Raw genomic sequence first — 24,118 nt, 5'->3', positions numbered from 1 at the left:
CCACTATGTAGTCGAAAAGTTGTAAAAATGACTCTAATTTTCCTAAACTTATAATACATGTATATCGAGCGATAAATCATAAATAAACTTTCGCGAAGTTTCCTTAAAATTGCTTCAGATTTAAATGTTTCCAATATTTTTTTTTTTTTACTGAAATTGTGTTCCACCCTAGTGCATTAGCCAACTTAAATTTTGAGTCTATAGATTTTGTAAAAGTCTATCAAATTCTGTCCAAATCGAGTGATATTTAAATGTATGTATTTGGGACAAACCTTTATATATAGCGCCCAACACATTTGACGTATATGATATGGTATCGAAAATTTAGATCTACAAAGTGGTGCAGGGTATAATATAGTCGGCCCCGCCCGACTTTAGACTTTCCTTACTTTTTTCCTTTTTACTAACATTATGTTCCACCCTAGTGCATTAGCCGACTTAAATTTTGTGTCTATAGATTTTGTAGAAGTCTATCAAATTCTGTCCAGATCGAGTGATATTTAAATATATGTATTTGGGGCAAACCTTTATATATAGCCCCCAACACGGATGTGATATGGTATGGAAAATTTAGATCTACAAAGTGGTGCAGGGTATAATATAGTCGGCCCCGCCCGACTTTAGACTTTTCTTACTTGTTTTAATCCTGACTTCTTGTCAGGATAATATTAACAAACGCAAATACAAATTTTTAGTCAATACATCTATAAATTTGTTACAGATCATTAATAGACGTTCAAATTATTTACAAATTATGTTTTTGAGAACACCAACCATTTGTTGTCTTCTGATAGTAAGACTTGGTAAACCCTTATTTGTGCTAATGGTTGTTAAAAGTACAAATTAATTTGTTACAGGAAAATGAACAAATATTGTCTTTGGTTTTCCAACAAAAGTTATTGGTTCTCAAACTTATTCTTATCTGTATACAATCGGTAAGATTTGACTATAGTTTCCTGTAATTTCAATTATTAGTGCGCATTTTATCCCCCCAAGAAGTTAAATCGGGAGGCAAGTGTATTATATCAAACCCTTACCCATATAGACCAAAATTGACATATTTTTATAGTCATAAAATAATTCTAGATTTACAAATTTAGAACAATCAGATAAACATTGCAGTATCTAGGTATCCAAGAATTCAAAACGGGTGATCGGTCTATATGGGGACTTTACCAAAACCGATATAAACCAATTTCGTCGCAGGTGTTTGTGGATTTAAAATACGTCTAGACTGCAAATTTCAGGCAAATTGTGGAAAAAGTGCGTTGTCTAGAAGCCCAAGAAGTTAAATCGGGAAATTGGTCTATATGGGTGATATACCAAAACTTGGACCGACATACACAATATTTGGCACACATATTTGTACGACTAAATCACCTCTAGATATCCAATTTCAGGCAAATCGGATCTAACATCTAAGGTTTCTTGAATCCCAAAAAGTCAAATTGGGTGACCGGTCTATATGGGGGCTACACCAAAACATGGACCCACGCACATCATATTCGGCACACCTATTTGTGAGCCTAAATTACCTTTAGATTTCCAATTTCAATCAACTCGGATAAAAAAATACGGTTTCTATACAACCAAGACCCCAACTCGGGGATCGGTTTATATGGGGGCTATATCAAAGCCTGGACCGATATAGACCATCTTTGAACTTGACCTGCCTGCAAACAAAAAACGAATCTGTGACAAATTTCAGGACGATAGCGCAACTATTGAAGTCTGTAGTGTGATTATAACGTATAAGTCGTTTCTCCCTGATCATGAATATATACTTTATATAGCCGGAAAACTATATTTCAATGAGTTTAACGGAGTCAAACGTAATGACAAACTTATTATACCCCCATCACCATTCTATAGTTTTTATACCCTAAACCACATAGTAGTCAGGGTATAATAACTTTGATCGGCCAAAAAATGTGTCTAACAGAAATATTGATTTTATACCCCATAAAATATCTACCGATCGACTCGGAATCACCTCCTGAGTCGATCTAGCGCTTGGTGTCCGTCTGTCCATGTATTTGTTGTTCACAGGATTCCGGTCGCAATTATTAACCGATTTGGATGAAATTTGGTACAGGGTGTTTTTTGGGCACAAGGACGAACGCTATTGAATTTGGACAAATGGGTGTTGCGCGTTTTTACAAACCGATCGTCACCAAATTTGGCACAAAGTAATATTCTGCATCACCCTTTAAATTTGCAAAATTTCATCAAAATCGGTTCAGATTTAGCTCCCATATATACCTATTGCCCGATTTTCCCAAATTTGGTCATATACCCCTTATTTATCAACCGATTGCACTCAAATTTGGTTAAATGTAATCTCATCGAAATCTCATCGAAATCGGTTCAGATTTGACTATAGCTCCCATATATATCACCCGATTTTATCAAATTTGGCCATAAAACCCTTATTTACCAACCGATCTTACTAAAATTTAGCACAAGGTAACCTTATGTGTTCTCAACCAAACCTGCAAACTATCATACAAATCGGTTCAGATTTCTATATAACTCCCATATATATGTAGCGTCCGATTTTCAAAAATTCACCCCTAATAACCTTATTTTTGACCATAGTTGGCTCATTTTTTAACCGATCTTACTCAAATTCAACAAATGGTAATCTACTATAATATCAAACAAACCTGCCAAATATCATTCAAATCGGTTCAGATTTAGATATAGCTCCCATATATATGTATCGCCCGTTTTTCAACAATTGCCCCTAATAACCTTAATTTTGACCACAGTGGCGTTATTTATTGACCGATCTTACTCAAAGTAAAATTTGTTTAAATTTAATGAAAAATATTATAGAGAAAATTGTTTTGGAATGTATGGGAAAGTAGGGAACTTTTTTTTATCCTTGTAGGGTAAACCGAATATTTTCCCTGGCAACACTGACTATGAGCTATAGTCAAATCGAGACAAAGCACCCATAAACATGTACCCCTTAATTTTCTTAAATATGGAACTGCGGTTTATCTCCCAGATCTATTTCAATGTTAGCCCACAAATGCTTATGATTACTAATTCAGTAAGGGTGGTTTAGGGTATGATATAGTCGGCCCCGCCCGACTTTCTACTTTACTTACTTGTTTTTTCATTCATAACAATAAAAAACATCTCAGGAAGTAGTTAGAATGTCATGCCGTGGTGTCATATTAGGTCCATATCACAAACATTTGAATATACGTTTTGATGCATCGTATTCAATGACCTTCGTGGCTGAGTGTGCTAAGGCGTTCTGTTATGGGTCCAACAGACCCAGGTTCAGCCCCAGGCGGAAGCGAAGAAGTTGTTCAATTTGTAAAAATTTGATAATAAGAAAATAAAAGTATAACCAAAAATACTGATAAAACTAAAAATTGAAATTGGAAAAAATTTAGTTTTTAGTTTTTTTTTTTTTTTTTTTTTTTTAAATTTCTTCATCCAAATGAACTTCCAAGGCACAACTGCTAAAGCAATGCAAAGGTTCCAAACAAAGGAGTACTTCCGTCCTATGATAAGCCCATATAAAATTCATTGGAGGTGATCCAAGTTTGCACTACTTCCGGATCACAAATTGGGGATCCAAACTACTTTCTTGGAAGCTCTTTTTTCGATCTTCTAGGTCGGAATTTTAGTCCAATTGACTAAAATCGTACAAGGAGTAGAATTAACGTTAATTAACGTACGTACATGCCAATTTTGGTTGAAATCGGTTCAGATGTAGATATAGCTCCCATATATATCTTTTATCCGATTTACACTCATATAACCACAGAGGTCAAATTTGTAATCCGACAAAATTTTGCACAGGGAGTAGTATTAACATTGTCATTACGCATGCCAAATTTGGTTGAAGTCGGTTCAGATTTAAACATAGCTCCCATATATAGGTTTTTCTAATTTCGACAAAAATGACCAAAATACCAACATTTTCTTTGTGAAATCGCAGTCGAAGTCGAAAACTTGTAAAAATGACTCCAATGTCTCTTATACTTCTAACACATATCTATCGCCCAATTAATCATTAATACAATTTTGCAAAGTTGCCTTCAAATTGCTTCAGATTTAAATGTCTCCCATATTTTTTGTTTTACTGGTTCCACCTCAGGACATTAGCCGAATTAAATTGTAAGTCTATAGATATTGTAGAAGTGTAAAAATGTTGTCCAGATCGAATCGAGACGGATGTGATATTGTATCTGTAATCTCTCATAAACTTGTACCGCTTAATTGTCTTAAATAAGGAAATACGGTTTATTTCCAAAACCTATTTCAATCATACCTCATAAATGCTATTTCGGTAGGGGGTTTAGGGTATCATATAGTCCATGCCACGCCCGACTTTCTACTTTACCCACTAGTTATATGTAACTTTGGCTCCGTGTGAACGAACTTCCAATTGATAATTGAGAAAACAGTTTATGAATTTATCATCTCTTGTACTGGGTACAATCCATGGATCCAATCCAGTCTGGCTGAACTTTGGGTCGTATACACTTCTTTTTGTTTCTTTGTTAAATACTGTGAAACAGTTGTCTTTCCTATAATATTCCTGAGGGTTTCAAAGCTTCTCTAAGTGGTTTCACTGCAATGTGGAACGCCGTTCGGACTCGGCTATAAAAAGGAGGTCCCTTGTCATTGAGCTTAACATGGAATCGGGCAACACTCAGTGATAAGAGAGAAGTTCACCAATGTGGTATCACAATGGACTGAATAGTCTAAGTGAGCCTGATACATCGGGCTGCCACCTAACCTAACCGATAATAAAATTGATTGGAAAATTTCCACTCAATACCGAAAATCAACGCAAAGAAAATCACACTGAAGGCCTTTATACACTGGGCCTCACTAATTACCCAGTAAAGTGGTCGACCACCTTAGAAATTTGTATGCAAGCTACTTTACTTACCCACTACACAAATGCAGTGTGTTCTACTGGTATACACAAAAAAGGATGCCAAATCGACATCCACTTCCAAGGATGTGGATTATGTCAAGTGCATATTACGCCGATTTTATCCCTTAATATTCCCATATATTCATTCTTCTTGTGTTGTTGTGTGGTTTGGTTTTGTTTTTTTCTTTTTTTGTGTTGTGTGGATTGTATTTGGTTTTGTTTATTTATACCGCATTCGGCCGCTGCGGCATGGTACACAAATACGTTCCACCATCTGCTCACTTGAATTTGTTAGAGGGATTATTTCTGTTTGAACCTACATTCTGTTAGTCATCAATGTTTGTCGTGAATTGACGTGAGTCGCCTGAGTGTCGTTTCGTTCAAAAGTTATCGCTCTACATGGGCCGATACCCTCAACGAGAACAAAAATATATTTGCACATATAAATATACCTCCACTCCGTCTATAGTATTTTCTTCAATTGTATAATATCAAATAAAACCAAAGAAACATCTCCGAAATGGTGTATACTACAGTGTCTGAGGTAATAACCATTATTGATTTTTTTTAATAAAATATTAGTAATGCAATTTTCAAATTGAAATAAATCACATATGTATACCGATGAAAACGATATTTTTCGTAGCTTTATACCAGAAGTTTTAATATAAAAAAAAATATAAATAAACTTAAAAATGTCTTGTTTGAACGCACATATTAATATTCTTAGGCCGGTACTGTATTAGCAATGAAAATATTTGCATTTCACTGTCATTTTATTTAACAAAAAAAAAATAACCATATATGAGAAGACAAACATTAACTATTTTCAAAATGTTAATGACAACTTACTAAAAATCGAATCGAGAGAGTAATATTAAATGTTGTTAAATTAATTATTTCGCTGAGAAAATTGAATATAACACCAGCCTTTAGACTATATATAATGTTTCAGTACAAGGAAATAATATATTTATTTATGAATATGATTGAGAGTGCGAATATAAAAGAAGAGTGTGATTCCCAATCCGCGAGGGTCAAGAATATTTTTAGATACTCTAATCAGTAATTTTACACTTGTATGGATGCTGCGGAAATCGAACATAATATTGACATTTATGATTCATGTTATGCTTCAGTACAAACACATAATGTATTTATGAATATAACTAAGAGCGAGAGCACAAAAGAGAAATTTGTAATTCCGAAAGTATGGACTGAGAGCTAGAGTACACAGAAAACAATATTTTTTGTCTTCAATCACGGAATTAATTGATCCAATTAATTATACCCTCCACCATAGGATGGAGGTATATTAACTTTGTCATTCCGTTTTTAACACATCGAAATATTGCTCTAAGACCCCATAAAGTATATACATTCTGGGTCGTGGTGAAATTCTGAGTCGATCTAAGCATGTCGGTTCGTCTGTTGAAATCACGCTAACTTCCGAACGAAACAAGCTATCGACTTTAAACTTGGCACAAGTAGTTGCAATTGATGCAGGTCGGATGGTATTGCAAATGGGCTATATCGGTCCATAATTGGGAGCCACCGTGGTGCAATGGTTAGCATGCCCGCTTTGCATACACAAGGTCGTGGGTTCGCTTCCTGCTTCGACCGAACACCAAAAAGTTTTTCAGCGGTGGATTATCTCACCTCAGTAATGCTGGTGACATTTCTGAGGGTTTCTAAGCTTCTCTAAGTGGTATCACTGTAATGTGGAACGCCGTTCGGACTCGGCTATAAAAAGGAGGTCCCTTGTCATTAAGCTTAACGTGAAATCGGGCAGCACTCAGTGATAAGAGTGAAGTTCAGCAATGTTGTATTAATCGGTCTTTTTATATTTATTCGGTCTTTTTATACCCTCCACCATACACTGAAAAAACAGTGAACCCACCAGGAAGAAAACTTTCGGTTAATTTTAGAAAATTTTGAATATTTGTAGAAAATTTTAACTAAACAGTATTACAAACGTTGGCATCACGCCGATGTCATAAAAATAAGTAAATATTTTTCGACAAATTCAAGAAAATTTATTAGACATAACTACGTTTTTCCACTTGTTAAAGAAAATTTTGTAGTTTGAAGGGAAAACTTGGAGTTCAAAATTGCAAGAATGTCTTTAGTGATATACGAAGTTCATGATGGACACATTTTTGGTAAAATTTACAAATTTAAAGAAATTCTGAACTATTTTGTGGAAGACCCGAATTTAGTTAATCTTTATGCTTCATTTGAGTATATTTTTTCCTCGGTTTTAGTTAATTTAACTAACATACACAAAAAATTATTAGAGTAAAGGAAACTTCCTCCAAAACTAATAATAACATGAACTAAAATAAAGTTAAATTGGCTTTAGTGAAATAGAGAGTTTTTTTGAGTGTAGGATGGGGGTATATTATCTTTGTCATTCCGTTTGTAACACATCGAAATATTGCTCTAAGACCCCATAAAGTATATATATTCTGGGTCGTGGTGAAATTCTGTGTCGATCTGAGCATGTCCGTCCGTCCGTCCGGCCGTCTGTTGAAATCACGCTAACTTCCGAACGAAACAATTTCGACTTGAAACGTGGCACATGCAGTTGTTATTCATGTAGGTTGGATGGTATTGCAAATGGGCCATATCGGTACACTTTTACGTATAGCCCCCATATAAACGAACCCCCAAATTTGGCTTGCAGACCCTCTAAGAGAAGCAAATTTCATCCAATCCGGCTAAAATTTGGTACATGGTGTTAGTATATGGTCTCTAACAACCATGCAAAAATTGGTCCGCATCGGTCAATAATTATATATAGTCCCCTTATAAAACGATCCCCCGATTTGGCTTTCGGAGCCTCTAAGAGAAGCAAATTTCATCCGATCCGGCTGAAATTTGGTACATGGTGTTAGTATATGGTCTCTAACAACTATGCAAAAATTGGTTCACATCGGTCCATAATTATGTATAGCCTCCATATAAACCGATCCCCAGATTTGGCTTGCGGAGCCTCTAAGAGAAGCAAATTTCATCCGATCCGGCTGAAATTTGGTACATAGTGTAAGTATACGGCCTCCAATGGCCATGCAAAAAGTGGTCGAAATCGGTCCTTAATTATATATAGCCTCCATATAAACCGTTCTCCAGATTTGACCTCCGGAGCCCCTTCGAAGAGCAAAATTCATCCGATTCGGTTGATGTTAGTATATGGTATCCAATAACCACACCCTCAAAAAAAATCGCTTCTTTAACATATGTTCCAAACATATTTTGCAGGAAGCACATATATTATTGCATACTGCCGAAACATTAATATGTTTGTTTTATGTGAACATATTATATGCTTGGAAGCATTTTGAGCCAAAAATGGAAGAATGGAAGAATTTTTCCCAAACACGATTGTGCTCATTCCCTAACATACTCGTAATTTTCACTTCCACGAAATTTTTTAGTTATTGGCACCTTTCTCTGTAATACAAATAATGTTGAAGAAATTAATCACTTTTATAAATTTTTTAAATTTTACCTTTCGCCTGCACGGAGAATCGAACCGAGGACCATACAGTTTGTAAGCCAACACACTATCCACTGGGCTACGTAGCTGTTATAGTCACCAGTAGATAATTATCGTTTTAAGTTACATTTATATAGCATAGTTTGCAGCGCCCACGAGCCCATGCAAACATAACATTATTTAACAGAAACATACATTTGTTTGCCACGTGGAGCAGTGGTTAGCATGTCTGCCTTGCATGCAAAGGGTCGTGGGTTCAATCCCTGCTCCGACCGAACATTTTTTTTTGTTTTTTTTTTTAATTTACACATTTATATTTATACTATATTAATTTTTTTAAATGAAACATCGAAATGTGCGTTATTAAAGATTTATAGTCAGTAACAATGCTTGATATAAACGAAATTGAATGATTTTTGGATAAAATATTATTTTTTATTGCAAAAATAACAATCTTGTAATAAAAAACTGTTTTTGTACAAAACTTTAAAATTTGGAAGGAATTCAAAAACTAACAAAAGAAGAACGTGGAGTCGAGTATAAACATACATACATAATTTTATAATATAAACATAAATTTATTTAGGAGTGAACAGTTTTTTGCTAGCATTTAACACCATCGCTCTAAAATTCCTTTTATTTTTCTTTAATAATTCATTTTAAAGAAAATAAACTTTTTAAATTGTTTTAGCTGTAAAAGTCGAACTTAATGCCCGCTTTTATATTTGATGGTGTCCGTCAACTCCTCGTGGACTACTTTTTAATAAAGAGAAACTAAACTTTGTTTTTTTTACATTTTACTGTGTAATTTTTCACTATTTCCTCCTTATTTCATTTTACCGTCCCAACTCTAAAAAGAGTATAGTGTCCTTTCGTTATTTTTATGAAGACCCCTGATTTCTTTTAACGAACCAAGAAAAAAATAATGCCAAAATGATAAACAAAACACATGTCCACACATACATAAAATGCTGCTCTCAAGGCGAAAACATAAGCTGTTTGTTTTTCAAATGTCTATTCTCTTGGTTCAGAATGTATATTCTCTTTATTCAAATTAAATAATATTTAGACTTAAACATATCAAATTTTTGGCCTTATCATAAAACAGTTTTCCGAAACAACATACAAGCGGTTTCACATAAATTGTTCTCTTTTGACTCTTTTGCTGTGTTATATTGATATCTTTCGTCAACTCTCCCGGTTTCCATCTCTATTTCTCTCTATACTCTCTCTGTCGCTTTGAATAAAATATCACAACATATGTATGTTTAGTTGAAATTTGTAAATTTATATATGTTTGTATTCACACATATGATTTTTATGAAACATTCATGCCCCAAACATAATATATTCTAACATATTAACATAGATGTCCCAAACATTTAGTGTTAGTTTAGGAAAATTACATGTTCGCACTTAAATATATTGTGGTTTAAAATCGTGCCCGAAACACATTTTGTTTATATCGGAACATATGAAAAACATATTTTTCTAACAGTGCATGCAGGAATTGGTTCATATCAGTCCATAATTATATATAGCACCCATATAAACCTATCCCCAGATTTGACCTCCGGTGCTTTTTGGAGAAACAAAATTCTTCCGATCTGGTTGAAATTTTGTACGTGGTGATAGTACATTAATCCCTCGATTTACGTCGTGATTGGTTCCGGAATTTGACGACGTTAGTCGAAACGACGTAAACTGAATTAAGAATTGCTCTTACTTACTCCTAAGTCCACTTATGTATGTATGTGCGTGTACATAATAAAAAACTTCAAAAATAAAGGTAATTCCGTAATTTCGGTAAGAATTTCAGAAAAAAAAATGTTTCGATGTCATCATCGTTGATACATATTTTACGCATGGAAGGCGTTTCTGATAAAGTTGGCGAACAAATCGACGACGTAAATCGAATTGCGACGTAAATCGAAGTTTAATGGAACAAAAAATTTGACGACGTAAATCGAAACAACGTAAGCCGAGACGACGTAAATCGAGGGATTACTGTATATGATATTTAACAACCATGCCAAAAGTGGTCCATATCAGTCCATAATCATATATAGCCCCCATATAAACCGATCCCGAGATTTGGTTTTGGAGCCCCTTGGAGGAGCAAATTTCATCCGAGTCAGTTGAAATTTGGTACATTGTGCTAGTATATGGCCGTTAACAACCATGCCTAACTCCATATCGATCTATAGTTATATATATATCCCTCAGATAAATGGATCCCCAATCACACAAAAATTAGTCCATATCAATAATTGTATGTAACCGCCATATAAGCGACCCCCATATTTCAATTCTGGCTCCCTACGTACCGTGCAAAAGTCCATATCGATTCGTAATTAGTTGTAGACTTACCTACACATACCTTTTTTGTCTAATATATACCACGTATGGACTAACTCACAATTTAGAAAACGATTTATGATACCACAACCCAATTAATTCGATTGTGGATGACAGTCTTTCGTAGAAGTTTCTAGGCAATCCATGGTGGAGGGTACATAAGATTCGGCCTGGCCGAACTTACGGCCGTTTATACTTGTTTAATTTAATGTATAACACGTATGGACTTACATACAATTTAGAAGACGGTGTTAGGAGGTTTTATGATATCTTGCCATCGGCAAGCGTTACCGCAACCAAAGTAATTCGATTGTGGATGGCAGTGTTTAGAAGAAGTTACTACGCAATCCATGGTGGAGGGTACATAAGCTTCGCCCTGGCCGAAATTACGGCTGTATATACTTATTTTTAATTGAAATTTCTTCAATTACAGAAATGATAGTATCAACATCACCAACATTAATTAAAAAAATTAATTGTTCCAATTAAAAATTTAATTAGTACTTTTAATGTTTGTGATTGATTTTTGCTTCAATAAAAAAATTTGTTAAATTTTAATTGCAAAAATGTTGGTGATATTTTTTTGTGTATACATATAAACGATATAAACGATTCCGAAGGAGTGACATAACCATACGCAATTGATGACTTTGTTCTTGCGTTTGTAAATAACACATCGAAATATTGGTCTCAGACCTCATAAAGTATATATATTCTGGGACGTAGTGAAATTCTGAGTCGATCCAGCGATGTCCGTCCGTCCGTCTGTGGAAATCACGCTAAGTTCTGAACGAAACATGACATAGACTTGAAACCTGGTATAAGTAGTGGATATTGATGTACATCAACCGACCTACTTAGATTGGATGGTATTGCAAATAGGCCATATCTGACCGCATATAAACCGACCCCCAGATTGCGTTTGCGTTTCCCTTGCAGGACCAAATTTCATCCGATCCGTTTGAAATTTGGTGCATGGCGTTAGTCTATGGCCTCTTAAAACTTATTGTAACATAAGATCCAGTAAAACGTAAACGTGCAAGACAGTAAAAATGGATTTTTTTGCCAAAAATCAGCACAAATGTACGCGTACGCCATCCAGTACCAATTTACCATCAGCCAGTTTAAAAATTTTAAATCAATTAAAACAATAAAAATAATTATTTTTTATACTACACTCTTGACTCTGTGAAATATATTGCACGTTTGATTTGTTTATGACAAACTCTTGCAAGTTTTTATTGGCAAAAAATTCCTAGCAAAAACTTGCAACTTCTATATTTCTCAAATGTCAAATTTGATCTCCCTCCTTTGCTGGCTTTTTGGAGTAAACGAACGGCTTCCAGTAAAAATTTGTGATAATTATAAAAATTATTTGATACTAGAACGAATCTAGTGGTTGAAATGGTATGCAATAAAACAACGGCTGCACAAACCAGAACACCGTGTAGGTTAGGTTCCATTGTGATAGTCTACGTGATTTACTTATCTTAATTATTATTAATGATTGCTTCAATGGGTAGCTCAATGACAAGTTTTTATAGCCGAGTTCAATCTGCATTTCACAATGCGGTGAAGTACTTAAAGAAGCTTTGAAGCACTCAGCATCCAACGCATGACGTCAAAAAGGTTGCAAAATGATTAAAGTCGCACAACAATAACACTGCATGGCGTTAGTCTGTGGCTTCTAACAACTATGCAAAAATTTGTCTATATCGGTTCATATTTATATATAGCCCCCATATAAATCGATCCTCATATTTGATTTACGGAGCTTCCTGCAGGTACATATTTAATACGATTCTTTTGCTATTTGGTATGTAGTGTTAGACTATGTCCTCTACCAACCATACAAAAACTGGTTCATATCGGACCATAATTTTATATAGCCCTAATATAAACCGATCCTAACTTATAATTTAGTTGGCAATATCGATTATGAATGACATCCTTTAGGAGAGCTTTCTGCGCCATCCATGGTGGAGGGCACATACGGCCTTATAGACTTGTTTTTTTATTCTTAACAGGTTGGCTGATAAGTCCCCGGTCTAACAAAGAAAAACACATTTTTTTTGTCAAAATTCGTTTTTATTATTCAACATAGTTCCCTTCAAGAGCGATGCAACGATTATAACGACCTTCCAATTTTTTGATACCATTTTGGTAGTACTCCTTCGGTTTTGCCTCAAAATAGGCTTCAGTTTCGGCGATCATCTCTTCATTGCAGCCAAATTTTTTCCCTGCGAACATCCTTTTGAGGTCTGAGAACAAGAAAAAGTCGCTGGTGGCCAGATCTGGAGAATACGGTGGGTGGGGAAGCAATTCGAAGCCCAATTCATGAATTTTTGCCATCGTTCTCAATGACTTGTGGCACGGTGCTTTGTCTTGGTGGAACAACACATTTTTCTTCTTCATATGGGGCCGTTTTGCCGCGATTTCAAACGCTCCAATAACGCCATATAATAGTCACTGTTGATGGTTTTTCCCTTCTCAAGATAATCGATAAAAATTATTCCATGTGCATCCCAAAAAACAGAGGCCACGCTTCGGACGGTTCACCGGTCGCTGTCCACTTAGCCGACTGTCGATTGGACTTACGAGTGTAGCGATGGAGCCATGTTTCATCCATTGTCACATATCGACGGAAAAACTCGGGTTTATTACGAGTTAACAGCTCACCGCTCAGAATCATCAACACGTTGTTGTTTTTGGTCAAATGTGAGCTCGCGCGGCACCCATTTTGCACAGAGCTTCCGCATATCTCGGTCAACTTCATTTTACGGTCATTCAAAATCATTTTGTGGATTTTTTTTTTTCGTCGGTAACCACGCTTGACTTTTGCATACCAATCAATTATTGTTAATTTCCCTGGGGCACAGTCCGGAAACGCATTATCAAGCCAAGTTTTTGCTTCTACCGTATTTTTTCCCTTCAGTAAACAGTATTTTATCAAAACACGAAATTCCTTTTTTATACCCTCCACCATAGGATGGGGGTATATTAACTTTGTCATTCCATTTGTAACACATCGAAATATTGCTCTAAGATCCCATAAAGTATATATATTCTGGGTCGTGGTGAAATTCTGAGTCGATCTGAGCATGTCCGTCCGTCCGTCCGTCCGTCTGTTGAAATCACGCTAACTTCCGAACGAAACAAGCTATCGACTTGAAACTTGGCACAAGTAGTTGTTATTAATGTAGGTCGGATGGTATTGCAAATGGGTCATATCAGTCCACTTTTACGTATAGCCCCCATATAAACGGACCCCCAAATTTGGCTTGCGAGGCCTCTAAGAGAGGCAAATTTCATCCGATCCGGCTGAAATTTGGTACATGGTGTTAGTATATGGTCTCTAACAACCAAGCAAAAATTGGTCTACATCGGTCCACTTTTACGTATAGCCCCCATATAAACGGACCCCCAAATTTGGCTTGCGATTGCTCTAAGAGAAGCAAATTTCATCCGACCCGGCTAAAATTTGGTACATGGTGTTAGTATATGGTCTCTAACAACGATGCAGAAATTGGTTTATATCGGTCCATAATTACATATAGCCCCTATATAAACCCATCCCCCGATTTGGCTTGCGGAGCCTCTAAGAAAACCAAATTTCATCCGATCCGGCTGAAATTTGGTACATGGTGTTAGTATATGGTCTCTAACAACCATGCAAAAATTGGTCCACATCGGTCCATAATTATATATAGGCTCCATATAAACCGATCCCCCGATTTGGCTTGCGGAGCCTCTAAGAGAAGCAAATTTCATCCGATCCGGCTGAAATTTGGTACATGGTGTTGGTATATGTTATCTAATGACCATGCAAAAATTAGTCCCCATCGGCCCATACTTATATATAGCCCCCATATAAGCCGATCCCCAGAGTTGACCTCCGGAGCCTCTTAGAGGAGCAAAATTCATCCGATCTGGTTCAAATTTGGTACGTGGTGTTAGTATATGGTATCCAACAACTATGCAGGAATTGGTCCATATCGCTCCATAATTATATATAGCCCCCATATAAATCGATCCTCAGATTTGGCTTGCGGAGCCTCTAAGAGAAGCAAATTTCATCCGATCCGGTTGAAATTTGGTACGTGGTGTCAGCATATGATATCGGTTCATAATCATGGTTGCCACTCGAGCCAAAAATAATCTACCGAAATTTTATATTTATAGAAAACATTATCAAAATGTTATTTCTATAGAACATTTTGTCAAAGTTTTATTTCTATAGAAACTTTTGTCAAAATTTTATTTCTATAGAAAATTTTGTCAAAATTTTATTTCAATAGAAAATTTTGTCAAAATGTTATTTCTACAGAAATTTTTTTCCAAATTTTATTTCTATAGATCTTTTTTTCCAAATTTTACTTCTATAGAAGATGTTGTCAAAATTTTATTTTGTCAAAATTGTATTTTGTCAAAATTTTATTTCTATAAAAACTTTATACTTAATTATATACGTATTTAATCGGCCTTTTTTTAGTTTAATATATACCACGTATGGACTGTGTGGTATATATTACGGTGTTAGGAAGTTTTAAGATACCTTGCCATCGGCAAGTGTTACCGCAACCCAAGTAATTCGATTGTGGATGACAGTCTTCAGTAGAAGTTTCTGCGCAATAAGCTTCGGCCTGGCCGAACTTACGGCCGTATATACTTGTTTCCATTTTTATACCCTTCACCACTACTGTGGTACAGGGTATAATAAGTTTGTGCATTTGTATGTAACGCCAAGAAATAGTGGTCATAGACCATAGACCCATTTTCAATGGGATTTTCCTCCAATTGACTGGATAGTTTCCTCAGCAAATACAAATATGTCCAAAATTCTCACATTTTACACAAAATTCTGTGATGATTTCCCCATATCTTAGTCATATCCTACACACTGCAATGCCAAAATTTCCACAGAACGGATGAGTTTTAAATAATGCTCCAAGCCACCCGACTAGACCAAATAATATATCACAACCCACACTTTACCACATATCTTGGCGAGATCTAACCAATCCTTGTAAAATCGCCACTGCAGAGTAGCAAAAATTGTAAATATTACTATAATTGTCATATATCTCGAATACATATGTATCGCCTGAAAAATCATAAATCTCTTTTGTACAATTGCATTAAAATTTCTATCGCTTCATATTTCCCATATTATACCCTCCATCATAGGATGGGGGTATATTAACTTTGTCATTCCGTTTGTAACACATCGAAATATTGCTCTAAGACCCCATAAAGTATATATATTCTGGGTCGTGGTGAAATTCTGAGTCGATATAAGCATGTCCGTCCGTCCGTCCGTCTGTTGAAATAACGCTAACTTCCGAACGAAACAAGCTATCGACTTGAAACTTGGCACAAGTAGTTGTTATCGATGTAGGTCGGATGGTATTGAAAATGGGCCATATCGGTCCACTTTTACGTATAGCCCCCATATAAAGGGACCCTCAGATTTGGCTTGTGGAGCCTCTAACAGAAGCATATTTCATCCGATCGGGCTGAAATTTGGTATATGGTGTTGGTATATGGTCTCTAACAACCACGCAAAAATTGGTCCACATCGGTCCATAATTATATATAGCCCCCATATAAACCGATCCCCAGATTTGGCTTGTGGAGCCTCTAAGAGAAGCATATTTCATCCGATCCGGCAGAAATTTGGTACATGGTGTTGGTAGATGGTCTCTAACAATCATGCAAAAATTTGTCCACATCGGTCCATAATTATATATAGCCCCCATATAAACCGATCCCCAGATTTAGCTTGTGGAGCCTCTAAGAGAAGCATATTTCATCCGATCCAGCTGAAATTTGGTACATGGTGTTGGTAGATGGTCTCTAACAATCGTGCAAAAATTGGTCCACATCGGTCCATAATTATATATAGCCCCCATATAAACCGATCCCCAGATTTGGCTTGCGGAGCCTCAAAGAGAAGCAAATTTCATCCGATCCGGCTGAAATTTGGTACATGATGTTGGTATATGGTCTCTAAGAACCATGCAAAAATTGGTCCACATCGATCCATAATTATATATGGACCCCATATAAACCGATCTCCTGATTTGGCTTGTGAAGCCTCAAAGAGAAGCAAATTGCATCCGATCCGGCTGAAATTTGGTACATGGTATTGATATATGGTCTCTAACAACTGTTCAAAAATTGTTCCACATCGGTCCATAATTATATATAGCGCCCATATAAACCGATCCCCAGATTTGGGTTGCGGAGCCTCAAAGAGAAGCAAATTTCATCCGATCCGCCTGAAATTTGGTACATGATATTGTTATATGGTCTCTAATAGTCATGCAAAAATTGGTCCACATCGGTTCATAATTATATATAGCCCCCATATAAGCCGATCCCCAGATTTGGCTTGCGAAGTCTCCAAGAGAAGCAAATTTCATCCAATCCGGTTGTAATTTTTAACATGGTGTTAGTATATGATCTTTAACAACCGTGCCAGAATTGGTCCATATCGGTCCATAATTATATATAGCCCCCATATAAAACGTTCTCCAGATTTGACCTCCGGAGCCTCTTGGAGGAGCAAAATTCATCCGATCCGGTTCAAATTAGGAACGTGGTGTTAGTATATGGTCGCTAACAACCATACAACAATTGGTCGAATCACACAAAAATTGGTCCATATCGGTTCATAATCATGGTTGCCACTAGAGCCAAAAATAATCTACCAAAATTTTATTTCTATAGAAAATTTTGTCAAAATTTTATTTCTATAGAAAATTTTGTCAAAATTTTATTCGGTTCATAATGAAATGTTCATCATTGTCAAAATTTTATTTCTATAGAAAATTTTATTCAAATTTTATTCGGTTCATAATCATGGTTGCCGCTCGAGCCAAAAATAATCTACCAAGATTTTATTTCTATAGAAAATTTTGTCAAAAGTTTATTTCTATAGAAAATTTTGTTACAATTTTATTGCTGTAGAAATTTTTGTCAAAATTTTCTTTCTATAGAAAATTTTGTGAAAATTTTTATTTCTATAGAAAATTTTGTAAAAATTTTATTTCTATAGAAAATTTTATTTCTGTAGAAAATTTTGTCAAAATTTTATGTCTACTTTGTCAAACTGAATTATATACGTATTGGATCGATCTTTTTTGATTTAATATATACCACGTATGGACTTACATACAATTTAGAAGATGGTGTTAGGAGGTTTTAAGATACCTTGCCATCGGCAAGCGTTACCGCAACTTAAGTAATTCGATTGTGGATGGCAGTGTTTAGAAGAAGTTTCTACGCAATCCATGATGGAGGGTACATAAGCTTCGGCCTGGCAGAACTTACGGCCGTATATACTTGTTTTTTACTAACATTGTGTTTCATCCCAGGGCGTTAGCCGATTTAAATTTTAATTCTAGAGTTTTTGTAGAAGTACAAAAAATTGTTTCCATTAAAAGTATTTGTATCTGAAAATGCAAACTTTTGTATAGCTCCCAGCAAATTTTAAGTATTTGAGATGGCAACACAAATGTTTGTCTACATAATGGTGAAGGGTATAATATAGTCGACTCCGCCCGACTTTAGACTTTACTTACTTGTTTTTTTTTTTTTTCACAATAACAAAAGTTGTTTTACAAAAGACGCTCTATCTCACAAACTAATTGACTTCCAGACGTCAAATTTTGACACGAATAATTTGAAGGTACTATATAAAAACAAGTAAGGAAAGTCTAAAGTCGGGCGGGGCCGACTATATTATACCCTGCACCACTTTGTAGATCTAAATTTTCGATTCCATATCACATCCGTCAAATGTGTTGGGGGCTATATATAAAGGTTTGTCCCAAATACATACATTTAAATATCACTCGATCTGCACAGAATTTGATAGACTTCTACAAAATCTATAGACTCAAAATTTAAGTCGGCTAATGCACTAGGGTGGAACACAATGTTAGTAAAAAATATGGGAAACATTTAAATCTGAAGCAATTTTAAGGAAACTTCGAAAAAATCTATTTATGATTTATCGCTCGATATATATGTATTAGAAGTTTAGGAAAATAAGAGTCATTTTTACAACTTTTCGACTAAGCAGTGGCGATTTAACAAGGTATTTTGACCATTTTTTTCGAAATCAGAAAAACATATATACGGGAGCTATATCTCAATCTGAACCGATTTCAACCAAATTTGGCACGCATAGCTACAATGCTAATTGCACTCCCTGTGCAAAATTTCAATTAAATCGGAGTAAAAGATTGGGCACTGTGGTCATATGAGTGTAAATCGGGCGAACGATATATATGGGAGCTATATCTAAATCGGAACCGATTTCAATAAAATTTGGCACACTTAACTGCACTACTAATTTTACTCATAGTGCAAAATTTCAATCAAATTGGGGTAAAACTCTGGCTTCTGGGACCGTATTAGTCCATATCGGGCGAAAGATATATATGGGAACTATATCTAAATCTGAACCGATTTCAATCAAATTTTGCACACTTAACTGCACTACTAATTGTACTCCTAGTGCAAAATTTCAAACAAATTTGCCAAAACTCTGGCTTCTAGGACCATATTAGTCCATATCGGGCGAAAGATATATATGGGAGCTATATCTAAATCTGAATCGATTTCAACCAAATTTGGCACGCATAGCTACAATGCTAAATCTACTCTCTGTGCAAAATTTCACCAAAATTGGGCTAAAACTCTGGCTTTTAGGACCATATTAGTCCATATCGGGCGAAAAATATATATGGGAGCTATTTCTAAGTCTGAACCGATTTCAATCAAATTTTGCACACTTAACAGCTCTACTAATTGTACTCCTAGTGCAAAATTTCAAACAAATTGGGCCAAAACTCTGGCTTTTAGGACCATATTAGTTCATATCGGGCGAACGATATATATGAGAGCTATATCTAAATCTGAACCGATTTCAATCAAAGTTTGCACACTTGCACACTTGAATTTCAAGCAAATCGGTATAAAACTCTGGCTGCTGGGTCCATATTAGTGCATATCGGACGAAAGCTATATATGGGAGCTATATCGAAATCTTAACCGATTTCTTCTAAAATCAATAGGGTTCTATTCTGACCCAAATTAGGAACATGTGCCAAATTTGAAGGCGATTGGACTTAAATTGCGACTTAGACTTTGATCACAAAAATGTGTTCACAGACAGACGGACGGACGGACGGACGGACGGACGGACAGACGGACATGGTTATATCGACTCAGGGACCCACCCTGAGCATTATTGCCAAAGACACCATGTGTCTATCTCGTCTCCTTCTGGGTGTTACAAACATATGCACTAACTTATAATACCCTGTTCCACAGTGTGGCGCAGGGTATATATATTATTTTGCAAGAATTAATTTCTTCAGAAAGTTTTGTCAAAGTTTTATTTCTACAGAAAATATTGTCAAAATGTTTTCTTTTGGAAAATTTTATCAAAAATTTTTTTTTTTTTATTTTTTGTCAACATTTTATTTCTATAGAAAATTTTGCCAAAACTTTATCTCTATAGAAAAATTTTTTCAAAATTTTATTTTCATAGAAAATTTGTCAGAATTTTATTTCTATAGAAAATTTTTTAAAAATTTTATTTTCATAGAAAATTTTATTTCTATAGAAATAAAAATTTTATTTCTATATAATGACAATAATTTTCCAATAGAATTGGCAATAATTTTCCAATAGAATTTTATTTGAAATTTAGTGAAAAGTACCTTTTCGCTCAAAAAAATACCTTATTTGTACTTTCTTAAAAATTGTATTTTCCATCCCTGACACACACATACACACCATTCCTATTTTGTTTATTGTTGGCACATACAATAAAAAGTACAGACGTGCTCACAGCCTGCATTCATTGACTTCTGCCAATCAACTGATCGACGATTGTGTTTGTCTTTTGTTTGATAGTTACTTCGTGTCTCATACGAAGTTTCATCGTTGCTAAAGCAAAGTATTCTATCAGTGCTGCCGCTACTACTTCAATCGAAGTATTTTGCTTCATTTTCACAAAATTTACTTCGTCACTCCTTCTTCCAAAAATCTGGTTCACTTTTTGTTCTGCTTCAAATTTTTAAATTTTTCCCCATATTACCTAATTGTTTTTCCTATTCCTTTAATTACGATGAACATAGCGGTTTTAATCATTGAATTATTCACCGATGTTGACCAATTTTTGCATAGTTGCCGATGGGGACCAATTTTTGCATAGATAACATATACCAACACCATGTACCAAATTTCAGCTGGATCGGATGAAATTTGGTTCTCTTAGAGGCTCCGCAAGCCAAATCGGGGGATCAGTTTATATGGGGGCTATATATAATTATGGACCGATGTGGACCAATTTTTGCATGGTTGTTGGAGATCATATGCTGAAACCATGTACCAAATTTCAGCTAGCAAGCCAAATTTGGGGGTCCGTTTATATGGGGGCTATACGTAAAAGTGGACCGATATGGCCCATTGCAATACCATCCGACATACATCAATAACAACTACTTGTGCCAAGTTTCAAGTCGATAGCTTCTTTCGTTCGGAAGTTAGCGTGATTTCAACAGACGGACGGACGGACATGCTCAGATCGACTCAGAATTTCACCATGACCCAGAATATATATACTTTATGGGATCTTAGAGCAATATTTCGATGTGTTACAAACGGAATGACAAAGTTAATATACCCCCATCCTATGGTGGAGGGTATAATAAAATGAATTCTATTGTTTTGTTTTCAAAAATGTATGCTACTTCAATTTTATTCAATCTACTCCACTGTGGAGAATACGGTGGGTGGGGAAGCAATTCGAAGTCCAATTCATGAATTTTTGCCATCGTTCTCAATGACTTGTGGCACGGTGCGATGTCTTGGTGGAACAACACTTTTTTCTTCTTCATATGGGGCCGTTTTGCCACGATTTCAACCTTCAAACGATCCAATAACGCCATATAATAGTCACTGTTGATGGTTTTTCCCTTCTCAAGATAATCGATAAAAATTATTCCATGCATATCCCAAAAGACAGAGACCATTACTTTGCCGGCGGACTTTTGAGTCTTTCCACGCTTCGGAGACGGTTCACCGGTCGCTGTCCACTCAGCCGACTGTCGATTGGACTCAGGAGTTTAGTGATGGATCCATGTTTCATCCATTGTCACATATCGACGGAAAAACTCGGGTGTATTACGAGTTAACAGCTGCAAACACGGCTCAGAATCATAAACACGTTGTTGTTATTGGTCAAATGTGAGCTCGCGCGGCACCCATTTTGCATAGAGCTTCCACATATCCAAATATTGATGAATGATATGACCAACACGTTCCTTTGATATCTTTAAGGCCTCTGCTATCTCGATCAACTTCTTTTTCCCGTCATTCAAAATCATTTTGTGAATTTTTTTGATGTTTTCGTCGGTAACCACCTCTTTCGGGCGTCCACTGCGTTCACCGTTCTCCGTGCTCATTTCACCACGCTTGAATTTTGCATACCAACCAATTATTGTTGACTTCCCTGGGACAGAGTCCGGAAATTCATTATCAAACCAAGTTTTTGCTTCCACCGTATTTTTTCCCTTCAGAAAACAGTATTTTATCAAAACACGAAATTCCTTTTTTCCATTTTTTTCATAATAACAAAAGTTGCTTCATAAAAGATGCTCTATCTCACAAACTAATTGACTTACAGACGTCAAATTTTGACACGAATAATTTGAAGGTTGGTACTATATAAAAATAATACTATATAAAAATAATTGCCAGCATTCACTTTTCTCGGCTAGAAAATTCTTTTCACAAAGACAAAATACACCCAGAAAGCATTCGTAAAAATAAACAAAAACCGAACTAAAACCAAGTTTCCTCAAAATTAGTAAAATTTCTTATAAAATGATAATTGCGACTTCCTTTATAATAGAAAGTTTTTCATACATACGAACAACACTTGGCATAGAAAAATATTTTAGTTCATTCGTACTAAGAAGTATGCAATCCTTTCAAAACTTAAGGAAACACACTTGTTAGAATATAGGAAATTTTCCTAAATTTCTATTGTCTACCTGTAATCGATACCTGTCATCGTAATCGATGTGTTTGCGCGTGGGTGTAATCGATATATTTGCGCGTCGGTTGTTTTTTTAGTTGGAATCGCGTTGTTTTGGTATACGGAGAGATTGTTAAAAAATAATATGGTAAAATAATATTATAAATAACAAATAAAATATATAAAATATTTGTTATTTTAAATTAGTGAGAAAAATTTTCGTTTTTTAAATAAATCTATCAATGTTCGTGATAGTGTATAAAGAAAGAAAACACCAGCAGAATAACAACCCTTTCATTTGTCTTCATTTTGGAATCTTCAATTATCAGGTAATATTCAGTGACGCTAACCTTTTGCAACAAAAATGTTTTATGATTTTTTATATTTGTAGGTATTGAAATTGTAAAAGGAGGACAAAATCGTTAGGCAACAACTTATTAAAAGTGAAAAGTACAAGAAGAAGAAAAAGTGCGTTTTACAGTTGATAATATCACACGGAAATTGGAAATAGTGGAATAATAAACTAATATTTCAAAGAGATTCGATGCTGTTGATTCTTAATAAATATATTCAATATATTAATAAAACATGTCTTTTATTGAAGATAAAATTGCTTATAGAAATAAATAAAATTGTATTTAAAAACGAAGGTAAGCAGTTCTAATTATGAAGTAAAAGTTTTACTTCATAATTAGAACTTTGTCGAAATGAATGAAAAAATTTCAATAAAATCATTCCATATATGAATTCAAATTAGTTAAATTTTTTCATTCTGTAGTATAGTGGTATATAAATATAGGAAAATGTTAACTAATATATGGAATGCATTATTCCTAATTTCTACGAAAATCACATCGTTCAAACAAATAAAAATGTCTTTGGCGCTATACGAAGTTCAACTTTCTTCACAATGAGTTCATTTTAACTTAAAGAAGGGGTCACTTTTTTCTGGGTGTACATGGTTTTCGCTACAATTACATGATCTAGATAAGCATTAAATTGATGCGGCAACCATATCCAGACATATTTTTTTTGCGTGGAATCAATACCAAAATTATTAGTGTAAAGACAAAATCGTTGCAACTGGGCATGCTTTTGTTTCAGTGTAACATTTTATATTTAACGTTCCTATAAATATTAGTTTAGTCCACCTGAATATGTGTATTTGCCTCTGTAAATCATACAAGTGTATGTTCTCTGGCCAGTCAGTGGCCATATTCATGGCATCCATATGCCATGACAACTAATTCAATTATAATTTTTAAAGTGAATTATTTTCTGAACTCTTTCT

At 35.2% G+C, this 24,118-nt stretch overlaps 1 protein-coding gene across 7 annotated transcripts in view; it reads left to right on the top strand.

Annotated features, from left to right (window-relative positions):
* Positions 1-24,118, top strand: part of LOC142236666 (uncharacterized) — a 325,873-nt gene that overhangs the window by 150,030 nt on the left and 151,725 nt on the right. The gene's annotated exons all lie outside the window — the stretch shown is intronic.

This window comes from Haematobia irritans, chromosome 4 (assembly GCF_050003625.1).
Source record: "Haematobia irritans isolate KBUSLIRL chromosome 4, ASM5000362v1, whole genome shotgun sequence".
Lineage (NCBI taxonomy): Eukaryota > Metazoa > Arthropoda > Insecta > Diptera > Muscidae > Haematobia > Haematobia irritans.
The sequence above is the reverse complement of the archived record's forward strand: the minus strand, read 5'-3'. Positions and strand labels throughout refer to the sequence as shown.